The sequence below is a fragment of the Lagopus leucura genome, unplaced genomic scaffold (assembly GCF_019238085.1).
Source record: "Lagopus leucura isolate 7727_CA_CO unplaced genomic scaffold, USGS_WTPT01 Super-Scaffold_100001, whole genome shotgun sequence".
NCBI classification, from domain to species: Eukaryota; Metazoa; Chordata; class Aves; order Galliformes; family Phasianidae; genus Lagopus; species Lagopus leucura.
The window spans coordinates 89936024-89962509 of NW_024962262.1; positions in this window are offsets into that span (position 1 = coordinate 89936024).

A 26486-nucleotide genomic window follows, 5' to 3' on the forward strand; every position below is an offset into this window, starting at 1 on the left:
CTGGTAAGTTTGTTTTCAAAGAGCAGAAGTCATGAAATAGGAAAGAAAAAAAAAGGAACCATTAAGGTATATGGTGGTATTAAAAGAGATAGCTATACCTTTCCAAAATTTTCATTTCATAATCAAAGGGGAAAAAAATAGACAACTAAGTAAATAAATTCTTTAGGTTAAGATTATTTCCTGCATTCACAAATTTAATACAAGAGGTGCTCTAAAAGTAATGCCTCCTATTTTATTATGTTGGCCCACAGTGTCAAAGGTGGATGTTAGTGGTGGAACCTGCCCATCAATTCTCAGTTACGTGTTGTTGCTATGTGACAGCTGACGGGTCGTCTGGCACAACTGGCATCAGGTATGGAAGAGCAGATGAAGCAAGGGTGTGTCATTTAATTCTAACAGGTGGAAAAAATGGCACCCATTGACATTCACTGACATTAGCTGAATGTTGCCAGAGATCAAACATTTGAGGTGGTGGGTGGTGAGTTTCAGATCATAGCATGCAGGACATAGTTCATTGCTGGTGAAAACAAACAGCTTATGATGGTGACTATGAAAAATAGTGATCTTTAGCTAATAACTTGCTCTCTCAAATAGTTTTGTTAAATAGTGCTTTTTGTATCTGTTGTGGTTTCAATGGAAATATAACTAAACTAAATTGGAGGCATTTCTTCTGGAGTTATCTACATAAATTCACTTAGCAAGAAATTTCAGTGCTTTGATAAAGTTAATGCAAGACTATTGAAGTCTTTTCTGGCTGATAAATAAAAGACAATGTCTTCTTTTCTCCACTTCAATGAGGGATAGCAGCTGCCATTCTTCTGGAACTCCAGAGCACTCAGCACTACTGGACATGATATCCTGCTGTCTTGCACAAGAGAGGAAAAAATGTTGTTTCTTCATCAAAAGAAGCATCCAAGCATGCTGCTTCCCGCAGTTTACTACTGAACTGTGGGACTGAGTATGAAAGGATCCACTGTCTTGAGCCACCTATAATATAAAGTTTAGGTGGACTAATGGGAGAGCACAGTGACACCCAACAGGATAAAACATGAAGACAACTCAAGTGCTGGGATGAGTACCAGCTGGCAGCTGAATTCTGATAGGCTAAAGACAATATATGTGGATAGACAGTAGTAGATCCCAACAGTGCTGATCACCTCAACTTCAGAGACTGCTGGATTCCTTTTTCTACAGAGTTCTCATGGAGAAACATCTGAGTATTGTGCTTTCTAATGTATTCAGATGGCTGGAATGATGACCTTGCCTTGGAAATTCATAGCCTTGTTGCCTTTTGACAGAACTATCTCAATGCAGTAAATAAAATTGAAAAGCACTTTCTATTTTTAATCTAGTGTGAGCTAGTACGCAACCACAGAATAATATTTGTTTTCCTAAAAAATAAAAATGTTACCTTTATAGCAACTCTGTTCTTATGGATAGCTTTCTAGTCAGCACAAATCCACTTCTTAGAGAGTTCTGAGGATTGCCTCTTCAGCCCTGACATGAGCCTTGCACCTGTCAGTGACCTGACCTAGACACTGGGTTACTACTTCAATAACTGATGGCAGATTTCACATCCTCTGGGTAGAAAATATTGAAATAACTCTTAGCCACTGAATCTTTACTCTTTCACATTATTTCCCTCTTCCTGCTTTTAAATCTCCATACATAACAATAAAAAACCCCTTGTCTACATCTCATCCCATCGTTAGCAAGTATCACATGTACAGCAAAGAACAATAAACAAAATAAAACTCTCATAAGAAACAAAACTGAAAAACTTCTCCTATTGAGTAATTTTATTATTCAATTACCTTTATTATTAAATGTTTTAAGTCTCCAAACTGGCTTGCCAGATGCATATTCTATGTTGAAATGGAGCCACATATAATGAATTTGTATCAGAGAAAATAATACAAAATAACACAAAAGAACTAAAAGCTCTAGGAGAAAAATAAATAAGAATAGCAAATGAAGAAAATATTATGAGATCTGACTGAAAATAACAGGTTATATTAGATTGGATTTATTTGAGTAGACAAAGTCTTGAGCCTTAATTCTATCCCTGGCAACTATGCCCATAGATGTTTGGTCATAGAACACTTTACAATATCTATTTTACTTGACATAAGCCATAAAACTTTCTTAACTTCCTTAACAAACTTAAAGCCTACAATAAAAGCCCAAAAGCTAGAATTATTGCCAAGAAGCCAATAAGCCACTTTCCCAACATAACAGGGAAAAGAAAAATCAATAAAATCCCAGCTAACTCCAAGCAGACTGCTATGTTCCATACCACAGAAGGCAGTGAAAAAAAGAACAAAATCTAAAGCCTTCACTATTTCCTACTAATACGAGCAAAAGGGAAAATCCTCTTCCAATCCAGATTTGTCAATTGTACTTTGAGAGCTGGGTACAAAATAATGATCATCATATGAATTTCTACAGCTTTTAGGAATACTGGGATGCTCTGTCCTTTCATCATGTTTCTCCCAGCTCAGCATTGTGTTGAAGGAATGCAGTTCCAAGGTTGTAAATGGGGGAGGAGTGACAAAGTAGGCGATTAATGCAGGCCTTCAGATAGTATCAGTATAAAACAAACAGCATGCAATCAGTGATTGCAACTGCTTTAAATTCCTTTTAACAACAGAGCTTCCTCATCCTGTCTCAAAAATTCCATCTGAAAATAGCTTATTCTCTTCTAAGATTAAGTGAAGTTTCAGAACTCTGTTCTGGTGATTGGAAATCTTCTAATTTCTAGTCTAAACTTATTTGCAACTATTTGATAGTTATTTTTTTACCTGTCTCTCTCTATAATGACAATCTTTCCTCATCCCCAGATATATATATTCACATCTCATCAGTCAGCTTTTTTCTTGTTTCATAAACTAAATTCTGCTTTCACAAGAGATCTCTCATAAGATCTCTCTTACTGAGATCTTATGAGAGATCTCTTCTGAAAGCAGAACTCCAATAGGGAACTCAATTCACTTGTTCTTCCTGTGAAGTTTTTTCTGCATCTCTGTTGATTCCATTTATCTTTCTTCAGCACTGACCACAAGAACTACCCATGTTACAGATTTTTCTTTTCTTACCAATATAATATACACTTAGGTATCCTGATGTATGGGAACTGCTGAATCACAGCCTGAACCTCTGATTGATTACCTGCGGTGAGCAGTGAGTCAGCCATGAGAGCCTGGCTCCACTTCTCCTAGAACCCATTTAAGAGCTGGCTACCAGCTCTTAAATCAAAGAGATCAAGGGATCTCTTTTGGGGATTCCTCCTCTGGAGTTTCGCAGCAAGCCCAGGACACAGGTAAGCTTTTTACCTATTCTCTTTTTGTTATTATAATCTGCTCTGTCAAACTCTCTTGTTTATTTCATAATTATAACATTGTTATATTTATTGACTATACACCTGAGCACTATTAAAATTTATCCTTGAATTTTTATAGTGTCTTGCAGCACTGTTATCATCTGAACATATCACTGTTAATCCACCTGGATCTCCTTCCTCTTCTGCTACCTCCAGTTCATGAATTCTTACTGAATATTGATGAAAGTTCATGTACAGGTTTTTGACTGAGGCTTGCTATGACTTGTTCAGGCTATTCTGCTATCACTTCTTATTGTACCTTCATGTTGTTCCACAGCCAAAAATGTTTCCTCTGTAAACATTTCAAAAAATACCTGCCATAAAGACCTAAATACTTATGATATGGTATATTTCTAAACCAACTCCTCAACTAATCTTTGAATCTGTAACATTTAATAGCAAAGCAAGAGAATGCTAATCATTTCCCTTCCTTTCTTATCTATTTATCTGTATATCAGTCTATCTAGGGGTCTAGCATATCCTGGTTAAGTAGTGAAGAAAGGGATTTGGATTTTCATGAAAAGTACTCTATTGTCCACATCATAGTCATTCATTGATTTAGAACTGTATCTTGCTGACAATGATTTAAATGATTAGTCTTATTAAAAGGGCGAGGTTATGACTTAAGGTTAGGATAGTTATCAAAAAGTGTTACAAGGCTAAAATAGTATCTGAATGCAGTTCAATTGTCTATATATGTAAGATAAAGGTTAGGAGGGCAGACATTTCAGTAACGACATGTCCTACAGCTCAGTAATAAAATCTTGTATCTTGCTTATGAGGATAACCTGACTTGCAATACAGATTTATCCCCCCCCCCCCCTTTAAAACTATTTGAAGTCTTATCATCTAGTAACTTCTGTTTGAGATTGTTTTGGCCTTCTGAAATTTCCCTGAATTTCCATGTAAATACTTATAAAAATAAAGTCTCTGGTACTCGACAACATAGAAATTCCATTTTCAAAAAAGAAATGGTTAAACATCTTCAAGCAGAAGAAAAAGATCTTCAGTACTGTGAGGAAAGGTTTAGTTTCTATAAATACTGGCCTATTTCCTGTTCATTTGAAAATATCTGTAATGTGGGATGCATGTCTGTACAGTAGCTAATTCAGAAGGGGTCATAGAGGTTTCAGATTTCCTTTTGGAAATTGCCAATTAGCAGATTCTACATTGAGTTCATTTTTCCTCAGTGGCACATCATTGTAGAATGACAAATTACAGGAAGATATTTAATACTATATCATAAATGATGACAAAAATTCAAGCAACTTTGGGTGGGCTTCAATTGAAATCAAATGTTTTGACATTAATCTTCCTTGTAATAAGGTATGTTTCACAGATAGCTACTCCATGGCACAAGAGTTCTAATAAACAGGAGTTCTAGGAATACTAATAAACATGGAAATAAAAGAGGTCCAGCCCTATACATAAAAAGCCCCAAATGCACGTATGTGGTCTGAACTCTTCAAGAGTATGATCAAAGCTAGGCAGAGTGAATGGAAAGGCTCTGGAACAGGCTTGATGTGTTGACAGCTAGAGAGATGCTCTGAAACCATCTGAAAATAAATTCAAGCTCTGATAGGACACTCTGGCAAAAGAGATACTATTGCTTCGTTCTCCTCCGTGTCAGGAAATTATCTTTGATCTGTCAGTGCTGGTTTCTCATTTTAGTGTTTACGTTTCTGGCTCATCTCTCACCAAATGGTTTTCCTTTGTGTATATGACAATTGATTAGTAATAAAAAGTAACAGGGTTATAAAAGTAGCACACTATCTATATTATGAAATATAATATGCATCTATAATATGAAATATTCTTGCACATAGCCAAGTCTAATCTACTTCAAGTAATATCCACCACACAACTGATAAAGCAAAGAGCCAAATTAGTTTCTGCTATCACGGGGCCTTTGTACTTTAACATTCCTTTATCCAGTCTCAGCATTTCTAAGACATTTTTAACTTTCTCCTGGGCTCTGATCCACCTTAAAAGCAGCAATCATATTCCAATCGATTTGGTGAGATGAATGTTATTTACACTTCAGTTTACACCTTTTTCTAAGATTTCATAAGAGAATAAATCCACACTTCCAGGGATGGCTGTGCATGAGGAAGTCTTGGGCTGTTAAGCAGAAGTGTTAGACACGTATGGGAATGTATTAGTAAGGGTCACACCTCCATCTCAAAATTTTTTAGTGACAGTGAGAGCATAAAAGACAGCAGGATGGCAAAGAGATTGATTGCATGTTTTTTTTTTTTTTTTTCTTCTTCATACACACTTTTGAGATTGCTAAGCACTGCTATTCAACAACCTAGACTGATCATATCACCATGGCACATAAGAGATTTGGGATTAAAGCTTTGAAGAAACTCCTTTAAGTTACGTATGTAGTGTCTACACTACATATGCCAAAACCAGTAAATATTTAATGCATGCTTAAAATGAGAGATTACTAAAAGCATTTTTGTGGTTCTCATAACATAAATTCTTTAGAGCACCAAGGTATAACTGACAGCATTCTTTCAAAGCCATCATACCTGCATGAGTCAGGTAGAAAGAATCTTGTGATGACTGCACTAAAATGAAACAGATAAACACCGGTGCATTGTATTACTTTTATTCTTGACTCCTTCCTTCCCTTTTTTCCTGTTTTTTTCTCACATGTAATGTCATCAGTTTTCCTGGCCATCACAGAAATGACAATCATAAAATGGCTTACATTAGAAAGGACCTCGAACTCAGACTTTCTAGTTCCAACCCCTGCAATGGGCAGGCTTGCTACACACTGAATCAGACTACCCAAGACCCTGTCCAACCTAGTTTTGAATGCTTCCAAAGATGGAGCATCCACGGTGCCTCTGTACCACTGCCTTGCCACTCCCTGAGTGAAAAATTTCCACCTAACATCTAATCTAAACCTCCTCTCTTTTAGCAGAAATTCATCCCCTATTTTTATAAAAATTGGTCTCCCTCATGTTCATGAGCTCTCTTCAAGCACTGGAAGGGTGTAATGGGGTCTCCCCATTATCTTCTCCAAGCAAAACAAGTCAAACTCCCTTAATCTTCATAGGAGAAGTGCTCCAGCCCTCTGATTGTCTCTGGAACCACTCTATAGCTGTATAATCAAAGAATATTAGGCTGTTATAATCACAAAATAAACAAGAGAGTTAGGAAAAGTAGACTATGATAACAAAAGAGAACAAATAGAAGGCTTACCCCTATCCTGGGCTCACCCACAAAACACCAGTAGAGGTGATCTCTAGAAGAGATCCCCCCCATAGCCAGCTCTTAAATAGGTCTAGGAGAGGTGCAGCCAGGCTCCACCCCTTCCGGCAGCACAGGAGAATTGCCTTCACCTGTGCTCCTCTGGCTGACTCATGGCTCGCCTCAGGTGATCAATCAGAGGTTCGGGTTGTGACTCAGCAGTTCCCATACAATAGTCTACATTCCACATTCATACATACAGTCAGCCTGTACGCATATCTGGGATTGCCCCAATAGAAGTGCAACACATTGTGCTTGACTTACTTAAATCTCATTAAGTTTGTATGGGTCCACATCCCTCTGGATGGCATCCCTTCCGTTTTATCAACTGCAGCACTCAGTTCAGTGTCAGCAAACTTGCCAAGGTTCACTTAATCTCACTATCTAGCTTGCTGATAAAGCTACTGAAGAGCACCAGTCCAGAGATGGAACCCTGAGCTGCACTACTCATGACCAGCCTCCACATGGACATAGAGCTGTTGACCACAACTCTCTAGCTACATTCATCCAAACAATTCCTTACCACTGAATAGTTCAGCTTTTAGATTCATATCTCTTTAATTGAAGGACAAAACTTCCTGAAGAGAGGTTGTGATGAGGAGGGGTTTGGCCTCTTCTTTCAAGCAACAAACAGGACTCAAGGAAACAGCCACAAGTTATACCAGAGGAGGTTTAGATTAGACATAAGGAAAAACTTTTTCTCTCAGAGAGTGGTCAGGCACTGGAATGTCCTGCCCAGGGAGGTGGTGGAGTGGCCATCCCTGGCAGTGTTCAAGAGGTGTCTGGATGAGGAGCTATGAGATATGATTTAGAGGCTTGTGGTAGCAATAGGTAGTGGCAGGACAGTTGGACTAGATGATCTTGAAGTTTCTTTCCAAGCTTGTGATTATATGATTCTATAAGGATGTGGTAGGGGACCACAGCAAAGGACTTGCACAAGTCCAGGTAAATGACATCAGTTGCCCTTCCTTTGTCCAGTGATACCATCACTCCATAGGTGAGCAAAAATTGAGAGGTCTCTGGGCTTGTTTGAGTTGCAACTCCTGCATCTCTTCATGGCCTTCTTTGTATCTGTCCAAAGTTCCAGAATGCTGGTCAGGAGGCGAAATCTGGTCTTATGGTCTTAACCATCTTGGTTATGCTGGAAACTCCCCTGTGCCAGGCAGGCTGATGCAGTTATATCAGCTTCATGCTTTCAGAGGGTTCCTTCAGGACAGCTACCCAATTGCCTGTAAAGCCTGACTTTGCCTTTGTAACAGTAACATGGTATACAGTGCCAACATTCACTAAAAGTCTGACTCACTCAGAATTTCATTGGGAATCATTTTTCTTATGAACTCCACGTAGTGGTGGTCTCTGCACCGTTGTGATCAGCATGCTGTGTTTTGGCCAGATCCTGAGCCAAATTGAAAGAGAACTCTGTAATACCCAGTCCTCCTCTCATGGCATAGAAACGTATTCTGTGTTCAAAATCAGTAGAGCTAAAAAATCAGCATGACCTAGATTCTAAACTGCAAAGCAGTGGTGGCTGCATCCTTGCTTGGTACAAGCCTGCTGTGTTTGAGTAAGGCTGCTGGTTTCTCATGATGTCACTTCTGGGTGCTCCCAGGAATAAGGGAAGATGGTGTTTATACTTGTGTTAACTGAGTTACCAGAGGGCTCAAATGTATTTTTAAAACTCTTAAGGCCGTGAAATTACCTTCAGTAGTTGAACGGCTCTCTTGCAGTTTTCCAAGTGTTTCTAAATGAATCCTTCCTTCATAAAGGAGAATCAGTGTCTATTTATCTATTTTCCTTGAAGATGACTAGGGTGGGGGGCTATTGTTTTGGTTTTACAAGAAGTAAAGATCTGAAGAAAGCCCAGCTATGGCCAATGGCCAACGTTATGATCCTGCTTGGGCACTCGCCATTCTATACTCTGACAGTAATAAATTCCAGTGTGTAAATTCTTGTGCATTTGTGGAGTCGTACTGAGTTGTAGAAAATTTTGTACTTGAAGATTTTGCTTTGCTTTTGAATATGAAATGAAAAAGCATGGGTTCACAGATCAGGTATATTTCATTGGTTCACACTCATTTTGATGAATTACTTTCTTTGAAAAAAAAATATCTGGTTGAATACAAACAGAAGAGATTTCTGTTTTTCTCATTTTCAGTTTTAATAGGGCATCACAAGTTTTAAAACAGTCTTCACTGAGATTAAACTGTTTATTGATGTACCTTTCAGTTTTGGCCAACCAGAAATTAATATTTTTAAATCTCCTAATTAAATAAGAAGTTCATGAAACTACATATCTGTATTTTAAGAAGAAAAATTGCTTTTCTGTGCTCTTTCCAGGTGTATAAACATTTAAAGTATTGTGAGACTTCAGCATTGCAATATGAAGAAAAGGCAAGAGAACATCAAGTACCTTGGCAACACATCTTTGTTGTATGCCACCAGCAGCTGAAGACCACTAAGCAAACTGAAGATCAAACTTTCCAGATAGAGACTAAGGAAGAGGAAAAATAAGAGACTCAAAGAGAAAAACAATGTGGGATCATAGTTTCAAGGAGGGATGACTGGGTTCAGGAGGCTGTTCCATTTGGGTTTGCAAATGATAAAGAAAAATCCAAGTTTTTTCTCTATTGCACTGCTGTATTTGTAGAAACATTAAGAAAAGGTATGAACTGATCAAGTGCAGAGAATAGCTGTAGGGAGAGCATAAAACACATCTGTGATGTGTAAAACTGGTGTGCAAAGCAGATGACTGCCACTTCACCTATCTGTACACAGTGTGCTGCTCACTGGCTCCCTCAGTGCCAACACAGGCACTTGGGGTGAGGGAAGTGCTGCCTGGGGACAGATCTACCAAGCATCTCTGTCACTGACTTTGAGAAAGAGGAAATGAGAGAGAGCTTACAAATCATGATGGAAGCATTTCTTCCTTTGTGAGATGAAGACCTCTCTGAGGACTGTCTCTCCCACTGCACAGGGTTTTCTCGGCCTTGTCTTCTACATCTGTATCTGACTGCCTGGCTTGACATCCTGTGTTGTCACATTGGCTCATCTCTGTCTATTCACATGGAGCCGCAAATCAAGTAAGACTTACCCTATAGAAGCCAGGGCTAACAAGAAGGGACTATTTTTAGCATAAAAGTGAGTTTAACAAATGGATTGTGGCTAAGTCAGCATGACAGCCTTGCAGACTAATTAATCGAGACACCAAAAGTGATTTTGCAACAGAGCCAGAATCACTATTACTCGAGGACTTTAGAGCAGGCAGATTTTGCAGTTCTGCTCTGTTGTCCAGCTGGAAAAGGCAGCCCAAATATACCTGAAAATCTGTCTCAAGCACACTCCCTAATGTATCCTGCTCCAAGACAGACAATACAATATTTCCTTGTTTTGTTTGGCTTCATTCCTTGTTTGCACTAGCATTAATTAGAACCCTAATTACTTCCAGCCTTTCCCTCTTTATTATTCAGAGAAATGTCTAATAACTGCTGAGATGGATCACTCTGTACTGAACTGAAGCACTCTGGTTTTAGAGAAGTATTGAAACCTCTCTCTGTAGGGTGACAGGTGAAAATGCTGGCACAAAAAAAAAAAAAGTGACAGAAATCAAAACTAGAATCAAGACGTGGTCCATTGTTCATGGTATGATTTCCTGGCCAAGCCCTGTCCACACATGTGCTTTAGGCATTTAATGGCTACAAAGATTTTTTTAATTCTTAACATGGATCACTCAAAAGTAAACATATGAGGCTCTTTATTAGTCTCTCCTCCAAATTTTCCCAAAGATCTTTTTGAAGAGCACAGTATGTAATTCCCTGGAAGATAATTTTATAGCAAACAATTTCACAATCGGAGACTTTTCCCACAAATGAACTGGCTTTGCCTGCAAGACAACTCCTTTATGTTCTCTTTTTCTTTGAAGTTCTATTCAATTTGGCTGAACCCACATGCCTTTAAAAAGAGATTTTCTCCTGCAGACCATCCTGTTTCAGGAAGTTCTCAGCTCACCATTGCTGAGCTTCTCTATTGAAATTATTATCTCAGGAGCTGCTCCCTAGGGAATTTACTGCAATCCAATCACCACAAATGTAAATTAAATCAGCATCCAATATAACCACAGCAGTTTGTGTTTCTCCCCACTCCTTTCTCCCTATGAGGAATCTAATTCTGGAACTACTGGAATAATTTTCACTCCCCACCTCCCATGGGGAAATAGCTGCAGTGATTTTAGAGCAGATACAGTCTGTAGGAAATTACAGCACAGCTTAGCAGTGATGCTGCGTTCTCTTTCTAGCTCACGCTATTTCATGACATCAGCAGACTTCCTTCTGCTCAGCCTCCCGTCTTCTCTATTTTTGTTCTGTGGACTTAATGCAGGGAATCCCACTGTCTGGGTGAGACCTTGTTTATAGTGTCCCACACTTGAAAGTTGAAGTTCCTCGGTTGCAGGTTTGGGAATCATCATAGGAGCTTAGATGTAGAGCCAGTTGGCAAAACGTTCTGCAGCGCACTTGACCAGCATGGGCCCTGCTCCATCTCATAGCTAGGTGAAAGGTAGAGAATAGTTCAGGTTGGAATACTGAAACATTAACTCGGAAAAGCACCAGGTTCCACACAGTAGCAGTCAATAATCCAAGGAAAGGGGAGGGACGGTTGTGCAGAAGCTGAAGTACTGATGAAGAAAGTCAAAAGCCTTTGAAATTAAATATCATAAGAACAAAAACACCTGGATTGCCAAAATTTTCATCTGCTTCAATCTGTCTTTATCCAAGAGCAAACTCAGCTCACCATAGCAAACACGTGCGTGAGAGTCTAGTAACTCAGATAGCAAACAAATCAGTGAAATGCCTCCAGCTGTGTTCTTGGAGCCACTGAAGAGTCTGCATCATATTTCCTGAAAAAGTCAATGCTAGAACAAAGTCCTCTGAGTGCCCCAATAAGGTAATTTAGCAAGCATCAGGTACTATGTAGAAATGTGACGGCCCTTTCTTAGCATAAGTGGTAAGTGATGTCCATAAGACCTGCAATTATAAAACCTGGGATTACAAATAAGTAACACTTCACACTGAAGGGCTTTCCTATATTATTATTTATGGGAAAAAAAAAAACACTCTTTAGCATCAAAAATGTTAACCCAAAAATGAATAATGTTAATATAGTTGCTACAAACATTAAGAGAATCCTTGCATGAGTTACTCTGGATATGTACAGTCAAGATTTAACACTTGCAGCAATATCTCAAATCACAAAAATCAGCATGGTCTTACTCTTATGTCATTTAACATAACATTTTAGGTGTTTTATTCATTCTGTATCAAAGAGTTCAAGTGCTACCATTATTACATTACTACTAATAAATAATTTTCAACCTTAGAACAACAGTCTGATGTAAGGTGACATTAAGAAAAAAAACCTCACATCAAAATGGAGTTCTTTATAATTCCAAACAACTCTGCAGATCTAAAAGTATTGAAAGAATAGAGTGGCTTTCTCTTCCTCAAATGTAAACTACTACAGACTCATCCATTTAATTCTGCCCAGTAATTTTCCTTCTGTGTAGATCTTATAGAGAGTATTGTACAAAATATTTTTCTTGCATTACATAAGGAAACATTCAACCAACATTAGCGTGAGTAGCTGAGGGTGTGCGGGCATCACCCAGCAGTTTGTATTGACAGCCGTTGCTGTGTAAGGCACATAACTATCAGTGAATGTTGGGCTTTCATGTCTTTGAATTAAAATGCAATATAGTTGGACCACAATGAAAAAAAAATAACTTCTTTATTCTGTATGCAGGGTAAGCTTTGATATAATTCATTTTTTCATTCTTTTAAAAATTTTACTTTTCTTTTAAATTTTACATTTCTGAAATATAACTGCAAAATAAACTACAGTATCGGTACTGAGCAGCTTTACTTTGTCTCAGAAAGGAAATACTCTGTTTACAGAATTTATAGGCAGCTCTGTTTTATTACCAAGAAGTGACTGAAAATTCAGAAAAACTCAGAGGTAGAAAAGACAGATGAAGCAGTGCAACCGTTACAAAATCTCTAGTATGTAGTGGAGGTCAAAGAAAAAATCAGTCTAAATTTTGTAAATTGTGTACTTAGGAATAGCAAGAAGTAGTGAAAAAGTGCATTTAAGTGTGCAGCTGTATTCCAAAGGATGGCATCATCCAAGGAGTGATAGAGGCACAGACTGGTAATGTAATGTAAGCAATTAGTTCTGGCAGCTACAAAAGAACTGGTGAAGCAGAAAAATCAGTCTCAAGAACTAATCTGTATCTGCACAATAGCAATGTCTTGATAACACATCTGAAACATGGCAGCTCAAACAGACAGGCCAGAAGACCTATATGGATGCCTCAGATAGCTGTCACCCACTAATGACTCTGAGTGTCAGGTGGAAGCAGAGAATTATCATTTGGGAAATATAAAAGCGAATATAGACAAACCATCTACCACTTAAAAATAAATAAATGTAAAATGTGCCTCAGAGCATGAGGTCAGACAAAAACATTACTTACGGTTCAATTTTCCCAAACTACTCTCTTAAGCTGTTTGTTCTGTATCTGTACATGTAAAGTATTCTGTGCATTGTGAGAGCACCCTGTACACCCTGGAGGCTCTGCCTCCACAAATCATTTATCTAACATTGTACAGATGTGTCATTCAAACAATAGAATTGCAAATTAGGCTTGCCTATATTAGTAATTTTGCTGTAAGCAGTTCTTTGGACAGAGTTCCGCATGCAGCTGTCCCTATCAGCCTCTTTCTAGGTGACCCTGACCAAGTCTTTTTCCCATTTCTCCACCCTTAGAAATGCAACACCAACAGTGACAGTCACTGAAATACTCTGAGCACCATGCAATCGATGATCCCATTCTGACACCTTTTACATCACCCATGAGCAAGGCAAGCACAGGGAAGCCAGTCCATAATAGCACATAGGGTATATAGGGCAGCATCTGTGTCGGTGGACTTCTGAGGAGGTCTCCTGGCTGATCCAGCTTACCTTGGTTCAGATCAAGATATGCTTGGGCAGGTAGCCCAGGGGTTTCTTAGGCTCAAACACGCTCGTTGAGGGAGCACCTGCTGTATCAGGTAATAGCTGGCTTAGGTTAAATCCCCCAAGTGCATGCAGTGCGGATCTCAGCACTGACAGTTTCATTGTAATTCACTCCTGCTGTAACCTGTTAGTTAATGTAGACACAGCCTACACTGATTAAAATCAGTCCAGGTCTCTAGAATAAGTGAGACATGAGAACCAATCATTTTCTGTGGAGTGTGAACTCCTTTATGGATCTGCTGATGTCTAAAAAGGCTGAGCTCATGCTGTTGCCTGGGAAGTTACTGAAATCTCACTGCTTGCCCCACTGCCTATTTCTCCAAGAGACAAAAATGTAATGTTCTGGATATCTTCTATAATATCTGATAAAAAAAAATTGGACAGAGGTACTGTAGGCTGTTGGGAGGTAAAAGGATGGAAGGAAGACAGCTTTTCAAAGATAGGCTAAAACAATATCTTGGTTGGTTGGTGTTGATGTGTCCAAAGTGCCATGGGAAAGCAGACCACACATACCACAGTTTTCTAATAACTTTTGCAATACCTGTATTTTGATATTAAATGTAAGACTGATTTTCCTCTTCAAAATGTACTCTGCTAGCAGTGACTAGAGCACAAGTCTTCTGTCTTACACTAAAGGTCCATCTAAAATTCCAACCCTGTCTTCATTGCTTCAAAGAAAATGACAAATATTTTTTTAGAAGCCCTCAGCAGGAGAGTATCATCATTCAACTCCCAATAAGTAGAAGCTCACACTTGAAAAATTATTTCTGAAAATTATTAATTTCTTAAAATTTCACAATGTAGCATGCAAAGATTTTTACAAGACAGGAACTTCTTTTAAAAGGCCTTACTATTTTGAACATACAACTAAACTTGTAATTGAAAAAAGTAGCATGACAGTGGATGGTGCAAGTCTTTAAGAATCTACTTTAAAATTATATTCAATTGACAATAATTAAATTTAAAATTCAGAAAACCAGAAAGAAAACTTCATATTGACCAGTAAGACGGGCCATTCCAGTTTTAAATAGTAACTTAGTTCAGCCTTAACTACAGACCACTAAGTGGCATTCGTATGACAGATAGCTAAAAAAACCCCTCAGCTCTCTTCCTCTATAACCAATTGAAAAGATGAAAATACCTTGTTTAAAACACCATTTAAAAGAACAAAATCCCTATTCGGATTTATTTTTTAAATTACCTCAAATTCCAAACTGCCCAGAACTATTTGTACATCTTTCAGAAGGTAATTGCTATTCAGTTGTAAAAGAAGTGGACATCAGCAATGAATGTTATCATTTATTTATTTCACAAAATGCCTGCTGTACTGTACAGTAACTACCTGCTTAAAACAAACCTGGGCAGGGCAGGCAGGGCTGGTGGTCCCTGATAAGTTGCATGGATTTGTCGTATCCTCTTAAGCCTGGGAAGTTTTTTATTGCTACTTGGCAGAAGTGCAGTGTAAGAGATTTGATAGAAGACACACTGAAAGGGCAAAAGGGCTGCAGTAGATTACATCCTACAGAAAGGACATGACAGTGTCCTTTCACAGATAGTGCTACTCTATTCTAGCCTTGAGGATGTGTAGGATATCCATGGGTATGCTGACTTGAGATCCACATAGGTGTGTGCCATCCTGTCCCATGGGAAAGTCCTGAGTCTGACTGCACACCACCATGAGTTCTCTTTTACCAGCTCTCATCTCCCTGTGCCTTCCAGAAAGCTTACTTCTTTGACATACATAAAATGGCAAGAATTACCTTAAATTACAGATGCATTATTTTCTCACCTATCTTAGTAGCCTTCTTGCAGAAAGCACTTTTGTAAATGTCATGATGCACTGGAATCAATCGTAGTACATACCCTTTAAATAAAACAACAAAGTAATTCCTGAGAGCCATGGTATTTCAAGACATCCAGGGTAAACACAAAATTTTATTGGTGCTTGGGTTTATTCTCAGGTGATCTGACAAGAAAGCAAAATGAGAAAAATCTGTGGTTGTAGCTGAGATAACTGGAAGGAGATTTTACTATGTATGTATTCTAGTCTCCTTGGGAACAGGAGATAAAGCCGAGTGTGGTTTTCCCAAAAAAGTGTGTCCAGAGGATTATTTCCTGCTTAATAACACATAACGAAATGTGTCTAAGTTTCTCATATGGAATATTATTTATGAATTGGGGGAAAAGATAAAATTAATAGGAACATCAAAGATGTGCTGAAAAGTTTCCTGATTAAATATTATCTGACCTCCAAATGTTCTTCCTCTGCATTTCCTGCAGCAGTTTGGCTATCCGTCAACCCGTTAACTGCTTCTTCTACAGAAACGCAGATGTCAGGTTTAAAAATACCTGAATCAGAGCTTGAATTTTTACTTCACATTGATTTAAATCTCATTCAACAACGTGATATCTTTTCTTAGGGACCATCTGCCCAAGTCTTATCTCTTTGCATCCCACCCTTGGCAAGAAGGTTTGGTACACCATTGATGCTGAGGGTTTCTCCAATACACCCATCCATCCATCACCTGCAGTATGGGGCAGAAGGACTGCGTGGTGTGCGTGACTGTAGCATGCTATGCACTTGTTACAGCAGGAGTCCTTTTGTCAATAAAAGTCTACAGATCACTGTGGCAATTGAGCCGTAGAGATATTTGTCATTTTATGCTCACTCACACACTGTGATTCAAAGCACACAACAAACTGTAACAAAGGGGTACAAAGGGATACAATCAAAGGATTCAAAAAGACTTTTTCATTTTCTTTCTCCCACCCATACAGTGCCCCTTAGTTGCAACAAGCACCAGGTAAACTCCCCCTATTTAGGTTTTCCACTACAAGAAAACACAGCTATATGACTGCAAGAGTTCCTCTCTACTGGCAGTCCTCCATATTCAAGGTTTTCTGTTGTGTCAAGTATATCAAAACCCAGACATGCTAGGAGAAGCTCACGTCTGCAAATCCAAAGCAGCTTTCCAGGCTCCTCTTTAGGAGCATATTCTGAGATGGCATTTCACAGAAAGCAAAGATGGGAGCATGAGTAATAGTCTAAGTTAGACAGAATTTCATTAAAATAAGTAAAACATTCCGTGTACATTCTTAAGGAGTTTTATGAAACATATGTCAAAATACCTCAGTGATAATTATGACTATTATTCCTCCTGGTAGACTGTAGCTTTTACTACTGTAAGCAAAGATTTCCAGAAACATACCTGCTGTTCCATGGCTCCAGACTCTCCAGCAGGCAGATCACACAGAGTGAGTTTGAGACTCCAGCTATGTGGCACAGCTTGCTGCAGGGGAACACAAGAGGCCATGAGAATGCTCTAGCAACCCAGAGTGAGAAGACATGCAATGAGCAGAGAGGTGTCACAAGTGTCATAGATTAACAAGTGCTACAAAAAAAAAAAAAAAAAAAAAGAATGGGTAGCAGTTCTAGAAAAAAGCTATGAGAAAATTGCAAACAGTACAACCTCATTTTGAGTCAGTCAGGGGGATAAGATAGCAGAGAGAAGAGGGATCTCTGATTTGCAAAGCAAATTCTATGTATTTAGTTAAAGATTAGTCAAATAACTTACACAATTTTAAAGGCTCATATTGTTCTATATGAAAGTTTAGATTGGTTTATCCTAAAATAGCTAGCTGTGTTTGCTGAGCTAGCTTGATCATACAGCACTTTTCCATGGATTTAATCTTTATGTGCCCATAGAGAGAAATTCTCTTTTAAAGACATCCCAATAATATCCTGTGAAGACCATATACTTCTCTGGGGAGACCAGTAGCTTCAGAATATGAATTAGAAATGTAAAGCAATCTTAATCTTGTGCTACAGGTCAGAATCAGATGCTGCTGAAAGAGTCTAACACCCAGATACTTTTCAAAGAACACTTCTAGCTGTGCCTGGTGCTGAGTATTCCTGCCTCATCTGCAACAGATGAGTGATCTTTTCAGTGCCAAGGGATTGAAATCCTGGCATAAAAGTACCATGGGACAAGCTCTCCTCAATCATATCACTCTCTTACATGTCCACAAGGACATCAGCAGTGACTGTGCTAGAATAAACGCAGTTTTCACAGAGGATGAAGATTGTCAGTGTTGTCAAGTCCCTGCAAACATTTCACAGAATCACAGGGGTTGGACAGGACCTCTGGAGATCATAGGGTCCAACCCCCTGCTAAAGCAGGTATCTTACAGTAAGCTACACAGCAAAGCATAAAAAAGAGGAATGACGTTTTCTTGCAAAAGATTTTAGTTCTCATCTCATGAAGAATATTGGCTCCGTTGCAAGTCTGTTAGGCCAGAGCCAATATAAATTAAAACATGGAGAATCAGTATACCAAAAAAGTTAACAGTAGAGTTCAAAAATCAAACTTCTATCGCAAAAAAGATTTTGTTGACTCATCACAACAAGTAGAACGTGCAGAATCAGAGAACAGTAAAACTTTAAAGGTGCATAAAACAACTACACGTGGGTTTAAAAGATGTTTTGCAAGTTCGACATCATAAACTCCAAAATAACAGTTTTTACCTGCCTCGGGTTAAGCTCATTACTGGACTATGCAGAACATTATCAATATGAAATAAACTAGTTAATATACATATCTAGTATGAGAAAACTGTAATGAAGTGCCTAAAACATCCAAAGTAAATTCTACATGTTGTTGAAGGATGGCATTACATGTTACAGGAGCCTTTTATTTGTTACTGAGTTCACAGCAACACCAACAGCCAAGATGGAAGCACTACCTTGGTCCCTTACCAATACATCATGACAAATAATGAAAGTACAAATACTATTAATTCAACTGTACAGCTCATTATGATGAAAAATTTATTTGCAGATACCTCCTTGATTAATGCCTAATGCCTGGTTAATCTTAAGCATATCCAATAGGAAAGAAACTAAAGTCAATGAGAGGTACCCAACATCGGAGTGAACACAATTTATCACTCCAGTGAATAGTCTATGGTGTTGTTCACTGTGCATACAAACATACACAAACGCTTCCACTACCTCCCTAGAATAATGAAGTACCTAGTAAATGCACAAAAGGCCAGAAAACTCATGAGGCATATAGTATAGATATTTGCATAAAGAGTAGACAAAGACAACTGTGAGAAAGAGAGAAGACATGCCTGCACAAAAGAAATCTGGTCTGCTCTCTTCTGCATTACTTAGTGGCATTTTAGAACAAGTTGTCAAAATTGTCAGTGCTTTCTGCTTCAATGCACTTACTCAATTTCCTCAAATGTTTGGAGTTGCATTTCAGCTGGGCAGATTTTGCCCATACTAGTGCTTAAGAATGTTTTTTGTCACAATTGTTGGTATCTTAGTTTTCTACAGTACCTCTTCAGAAGAATTATAAAGATGTGAGAAATAAAATTGAGGCAGTTTGTACTCTACGTGAACCTGCATTATAACAAGCCCAGTCCTTCAAAACATTTATGTACATTTAACCAGGTTTGAATCTAGGAGCAGATTTTTTTTATGCGAGTGGCTTATCTGCAATAGATGATTAAATATTGAATCAGACCACTGTGTCATCCAACCCAGAAGCAATTAGACGAGGCAATGTGGAAAGACATGACCCTCACCACTGTCTGCAATCCCTTCCATTTGTACTACCCCAGCATCCATAAAGTGTGGATTAAGGATGGTAGGGTCTCTTCCTTCCAATATCTCTAAATGGGCCTCTTGTTCATGAATTTGTCTGATACTTTTTTTTAATCCACTGATACTGTGGCTGCCCACAACTTCCTGTGGCAATGAGTTCCGTAAGTGCATTATAATATAGGTAGAATACTTTCTTTTAGCTGTTTTAAATTTATTTTTATCACTTTCATTGAGTTCTTGCATTGTGTGACTGAGTGAATAAGAGTTCTGTATTTGGCATATCTCCTGCCTTTATGAATACTCCCTTCATCTTCCTCCTCTCAAAAGAGTCCCAACCTCTTAAGTTCCACTGCAGGACAGCTACTCCATTCATTATGGCACCTTAATCATCATTCTCTTTATTTACTCTAGCAATTCTCTTTTGAGGCACAGAGAGTAGGACCTCATACAGTATAAAATGAGTATGTATTTCATATAGTGCAAAATGAGACCCTCTGCCTTGTTCTTCTGGTGATGCCCACTCTTTTGGCAGTTGCTGTAAATAGGAGCAATGATTTTGGAGAGCTACTAGTATTGATTCTGTGATCTTTTTCCTCAGCTGTAACAGCCCATGCCAAGCTCAGGCATGATGCAGAGTACTTTCCCCAGATGTCTTTCATTTATGTGCAGTGAAATATATGCTGCCCTTTTGAACACTCCTTTGGATATATGAAACCCCTACATCATTCCTTGTTATCAGCATGATATTTGACTAGCTGAAGCAGCTTAGTATCATCTGCAGACTTGGAGATTTCACTACTTACCTTTTTTCTAGATGTTATTAATAAAAATATAAACAAAAGCAGTCCCTGTACAATCTAAGAGAACTCTCAGCTGACTGACCTCCACCCTAAAAAATTGCATTAAACCCTACTCTTGGCTTCCTAGATATCCTCCAGTGGTCAGCCCGTAAAAGACCATTCCTCCGATTGTGGCCACTTAATTTCTTTAGGAACTTTTGGTATTGAATTTCAACAAAGACTTTGAAAATCTTGTGCATGATTTTCACTAGTGCATCATACACACTGTCATATTAATATAACCTCAGTGAGCTGGTGGAATTTTTTGTCTTCATAGAAGTATCTTTCATAGAAGTGATGTTTATCTGTGTGGTCAGTGATCTTGTTTATAATAGATTTCATCATCTTGTCAGTCACAAATAGACTAATTAGGATGTAGCTCCCAGGAACCCTCTGTAGAGTCCTTTTCAATTTGGCAGTCCATTCATCCTCTGGCACTATGGTTAAAGACATAGTAAGTAATGTGCTTAAAAAGATTAGCCACTGCTTTAGCTGATTAAGGCCGGATTACTTGGCATAATATGCAGTGGAGCCATAGGCTTCCAAAAACTTGCCAGGTTTCTTCTCTTTGCAAGTACTGAAAAATGTATTACCATCATTCTTTTTGAAAATGAACACCTCGGAAATTCTATTCTGTTGTTGTGCAGGTGGTACATCTTTCATAAACAGCCTCCAAGACTCAAATCTAACCCCTGCAGGTTATCTAGAGCTGCATGCATGGAAAAGACTTTCCTGCCAAAAGAGTCATGAAAAAATTTTGTTGCCACAACTTTAATTCTATAGTACTTATATTAATCACAGCTATTAATTTAGTGGAATCTCTCTGAAATACATATATACACATATCATAATGAGCTCTGGGAGAAGATGCAATTTTCTGTGCAAAACAGAAGCAAGGTCCAATGTATTGACATCCATCAAAGCACTGGCAACTACTGCCAACAACAGCATGTGCCAGTGATTTCATTTCTCTTTTGTAATCAAAAGGGCAACTCACACCATCACACCGGTCTCTCATCAGAGTCATGGCCAAGTTACTCCTTTCCAAACAATCCTGCCAGAGACCCAAAAGTATCTGAGATGGCAGCTAGCACGATGGCCAGAAAAAGAGGCAAACAGTACAATCAGGAGGGATATCTGTTAAATAAATTCTCCAAAATAAAGTATCCAAAAGAATAAGTAGTGTAAATCACTGAAATCCCCATACTTCCTGTCCCCAGGTTTGCCCTCTGGAGGCTCAGAGGGCAGGAAAGAGGATGTGAGGGAAGGACCCTCAATCTGGAGAGTCAGTGCTGGCAGCACAGTGAAGGGAGTTGTGATGAGTAAGTGTTGTGATATACTGAGTGCTTGTTATATATTGAGGAATCGTGCTGGTCACCAGGGGAGGGGAGAGGAGAGTTGGCATTGCAGTTATTGCCAGGATAGTCACAGCCAACCCAGTAGATCACCTTCATCAGGAAGAGATTATTTACAAGTATACCAGTAGTGACAAAGATATACAACTGAAGAACATTTGTAAGGTTTTCTGGAGAAAAAAAAGCAAGCCAAGCACTACTTAAGTAAACCAATCAATTAGTAAAAATAACTCCATAATACTGAGACAGTTTTATCCCTGAGTACCCAAAATGAAAGAGACGATGAGAATGCTAACTAGATGAATCATGAATAAAATTAATGAAATAAACTAAAAATAAAGAAGAGCTTTTTTCTGTTCCAAATGCAAGAAGGAGAAAGAAGCAATTGTGTCATGTGCTTATGCAGTAGTTTTACAAGTTTGCAGCTTTATAAAAGCACAGTACATATTTTGTAAAATGAAGCTGACAAACCACCAAACAAACTACACAAATGTTGCTAGAAAGGAAAGGAAAGGAAACTTTGAAAGTTCCATTTGATATTGCTTTAAAGTAAAGACTTTTCACTGAAAATATAAACTTCAGAACCAGAACTGGACTGGGAAATGTGTTTTTTTCTTCATTGAGAATATTTAGGAACACTAAATATAAAGAACAGAACTCCAGCAAAACAAACAAGCCTATCTTCAGAGAGAGCAAAAATCTCACGTTAGTTTTAGACTTTCAAGATTTTGTAATGTCTAATCAATCAGTAATCTCATTAAATTCTTAAGATTATGAACTGCTTGTATAGCAAAAATCTTAGCGCTGAAAACTCAACAAGAATTTCTTCAAGGTACAAAATACATTAAAAATATACAGTGCTTTGGATGGACGTCTGCAATGAAGTCAACTCTTGCACCTTGAAAAGGCTGTGCACATGCCATGACTTCCATTCATCAGAAATTTCAATACTTGAAAAGGAGAAGTTATTTAGATGGTCCTGGACTTGACTGCATAGATTTTGGCCAGAAAAGCAGAAGCAACTCTGTTCAAAAGTAGCCACTAAATATAATTTATTCTCTTAGATTTTTAAAGACCTATGAGAGACCCCAAGGGTTAGAGAAATTATGCTTTATTCTATATATTCTCTGACTACTCCATAATCAGAGAAGCTCACCTCTTAAAAATAAGAGGTGGCTGACCCTATACTTCAGTAAAATAGTGAAGTGCTTGTAGCATCTGTCTCTTCAAGGGTACATAATTTTTGACGACTCCAAGTCATTTTGTGGAAGTGGCCACTGTTTCTCTGCCATCTGTCTGAGATGCGCCAGAAGCTCTATGGAAAAGAAAGTTTAGCAATAACTGAAGAACGAATCTTGTTTGGATTGGTTTGCAGATTCTTTCCAGAACATTACAGTGCTGAAAATAGTTTCTTGTCTGCCCTCCAGTTCATAGGGCCTGATTATATGAACTCTTTGCAATAAAAGGCAGGAGAACCCCCTAAGGATATTAGATCGCTGGGAAATAACAGTACAGAAGAAAGAAGCTGTTAGAGTGAAAGATGTTGAGCTTGAAAGGAGAGAAATGAAAGAAAAAAGAACGAAATATTTTCAGAAACCAACTTTACTGCCAAGAAGAGGAGAAGAAAAGGAAAGAAAATCTAAAGGTACTCAGTGACCTTTACTTTTAACATGGAAAATGAATGTTTCCTTTTATAGTTTCTTGTTAAAATAAGACCAATAAGAGATCGTGAATCTTTATACAATTCTCTTTGTTTCCCTTTCAGTAAACCATTTCAGGTTTACACAAATTTTCATAATGTAAATGCATACGAACCTAAGTTTACCCTTAAAATGTGAGGCATCTGCAACAGCGTAAACACACACAGAAAGACATTTATGTTTGAGTAAGAACGAATATTTTTAATTTAAAAAAATTGTTTTGAAATTGAAATGATATTTCCTAACAGCCTAATAAGTGTATCAAAACAGAAAACAGAATACCCCCCACAACATATATATGCACAGCTGTAATCACTATTTTTTAGCAGATACTGCACCTTTGATCTCTTCTGGCCCTCTTCCATCTTCTAGACAGTACAATCCCAAAGGAATCATTGTGTACCAGATACTTTTCCATCCCTCACAGGCCATAGTCTGCCTGCCTCTGCAACTATGTCATATGGAAAACACAGTAAAAGTCCTGCAACAGTGTCCTTCAGAAAGCAAGGAAGACAAAAACTACAGATTTACCTGACGTGTTCTCCCCATAGAAATAGAAGTACATAAGAACTGCTTAAAAAGAGGTGAACATGACACAACACTTGCTTGGCAGCTGTAAATAAAAGGCTGTCTCTATGTGCTGATCCTGAGGAAACTGCTAAGACCCTAGTGTTTGTTGAGTTCTTTTTTATGGAAGACCTCACAGAGATACCTGAGTGAGAAGTGATTCGGGATGCAGTTCAGAAGTAATGACATTCAGAATATCTGAATATTTTTCTGTTTTCCTCATAGTTTACTGATTTGGCAAGCATGTATCAAAGCCCAAACTATCATATTGACACATTAGTCTCGTATCTTCGATCTGATCTTGATGCTGATGCCCTGAAATGTAGGAGACAGCTCTGATATCATGACGTGCTGAAGTATTTCCATTAAAAAAATCTTCTGGTTTCTGGAAATGGTTATTTTCTGCAACCTGTTTTGCAGTGACTGAAGTCTTCAGATGGCTTAGATGCCCTTCAGCATAGCTCTTGGTATTTAAACTTGGATGAATTATTATGCTTCTTATGTCTGTGTTGGCTTCTGATGGCTACTGCACTAATACAGTGCTCTTAGGTAGTCAGTGAGTCACTAAAACAGAAATTGGCTTCTTGTCTTATGATTTCAAGTATTCTTGTCTGTATCTGGTGTTTTTAGGTAGTTTGCATCTCCACGGTGAGTGCTTTTGCTTTTTAAACAGTTTTCCTCTGGTCAGGTAAATAGCCAGACCAAGTTTCTCTTGGTTTCAAGATCAGGCCCATCAGGTAATTCAATTCTGGGTAGCCTCTCCTTTCAGATCATCCTCTGGATAGTTCAGCTTTCTTGGGAAAATAAATAGATGACCAAGTAATACCAAAAGCACTTAAGAAGCTGAAGTTTTGTTTCATAGCGATTGCATTTACCTCATGTCCCGCACTTCAGTGCTCATTCTTAGTCTGGAGAGGAGAAGGGAGGCGGGGAAATGCAGACTGCTGCTTCCCCTCCTTGCTGCCAGAAGCAGTCCCCATCCACATCCCTTGCTGAAGGAGTGAACTTAACCAGGTAGGATGTGGGTTGGCCTGCTGAAGCAGAGAAAGGTCATTTTTGTCTGCCCACAGAGATAGTCTCCCACTATAAAGTATCAATCAAAGAGATGCACATATTTTAAAGATATCTCCGAAACTTCACTGTGCCTTTGGTTTATGAAGCCTTTTCAGTTTTAAGCTCAGGTTGTGAACTTGGATTTTGTCAGGATTTCAGTAGCAGAGAAGAAAACCTAACGAGAGACATTTCTGTCCCTTGAAGTCCATGCTGTACAAAGAGAGTCCACATGATATGCCAGACCATATTACATCTTTTATTCTCTTTTCATGTTGGATACAATGGAGCTTTATCAATGAAGGCATACTGGCAATAACTTCTAATACATACATGCTGCATAGCAGCTAAGGGAAGAAAGAAAACAATTTTAATGATGAATACAAGACCCTTTGCACAATGTGTTTCTGGAGGAGCCATTATAAGAGGCAGCAACTGCCTTTTCTAACATCTCCTGCTTTTTGATGTACAGGGATTCATTGCTCGTCTTAAAATGAGTATTTTGATTTACAGATTACACAGGACACTGAAGCATGTTCATAATCTGTCAAATTTATAGCCTGCTGCCCACTGTTCCCTTGCTTACTGCTCACTGTTCCTCTGCCTCTCAAGAAAAGCTCAGGAGAAAGAAAGTCAGGACACAGAAAAAGCTGACAAGGAACCATTAGGATAGAGGAAAAAACAAACCCAGGTGAAAGGCTAAAGATAAGGGGAAGCAGCCTTTTCTGTTGTGCCTTTCTGTTATGTTTCATGAGAGGAAAGACATTACGGATGGCCATCCAGCCTGACTTCCCATTCGTTAGGCTCATTTTCCATTGATGCCCTGTCATTGGCCTTCTCAGATCTGCTTATTGCTGACACCACGGAGAGGCTTGCACAGGACACTGACCTGAAGGCAAGCCTGACACAGCACATTCATGTATCACAGGAAGAGGAGGCAGAAAGGAGAAATAACATCCAGCTGAGAATTGAAAAACAAACAGCAAACAAGAAATGCTGGGACTGCCTGCTGAGCCTCCTTGGAGGGGTGGCCCAGGCACTCAAGGCGCTACAAGGATGTCCTCTTGGAACCCAGGCTCATATCTACCAGCAGCAATTCACCTATGTTAATACCACGATATCAACACAGGGACAGAAACCAGTCCTCTATTTTTCTCCTCTTCACAATAAATTTTCCTTTGCAATTTCTAAATGTACAGAGAGGGAACTGAATACGTACACACACACTGACATGCACTGCTTCCCTGAATCTAAACAGTCTGAGGACTAAGGGGATGTTCCTGCTCTGAAAGTAAAACAGAGGCAATATAAACAAGGGAGCTTGCAGCTACTGCAGCAAGTAGAGCTGTATCTGTTATTTTAATGAAAATGTCAAGCACCAGTTCTACCCAACAGTGATATCAACAGAAAATCTCTTTTCTGTGTCAAGCCAAGCAGGGCAGAGCTCATATCTTCATATCTTCTGTTCCAAATCATTGCCTGAAATCAGCTGGGTAGAGTAGATGTCTAATGCATGTATACTCTCCTGTCTCCCAGGGCTCCAGCTAGGGGCAAATGTTCAGAAGACTTGCTTTATTTCTATGTTAACCTGGGAAGGAAAAAAGAAAGAAAGGAAGGAAGGAAGGAAGGAAGGAAGGAAGGAAGGAAGGAAGGAAG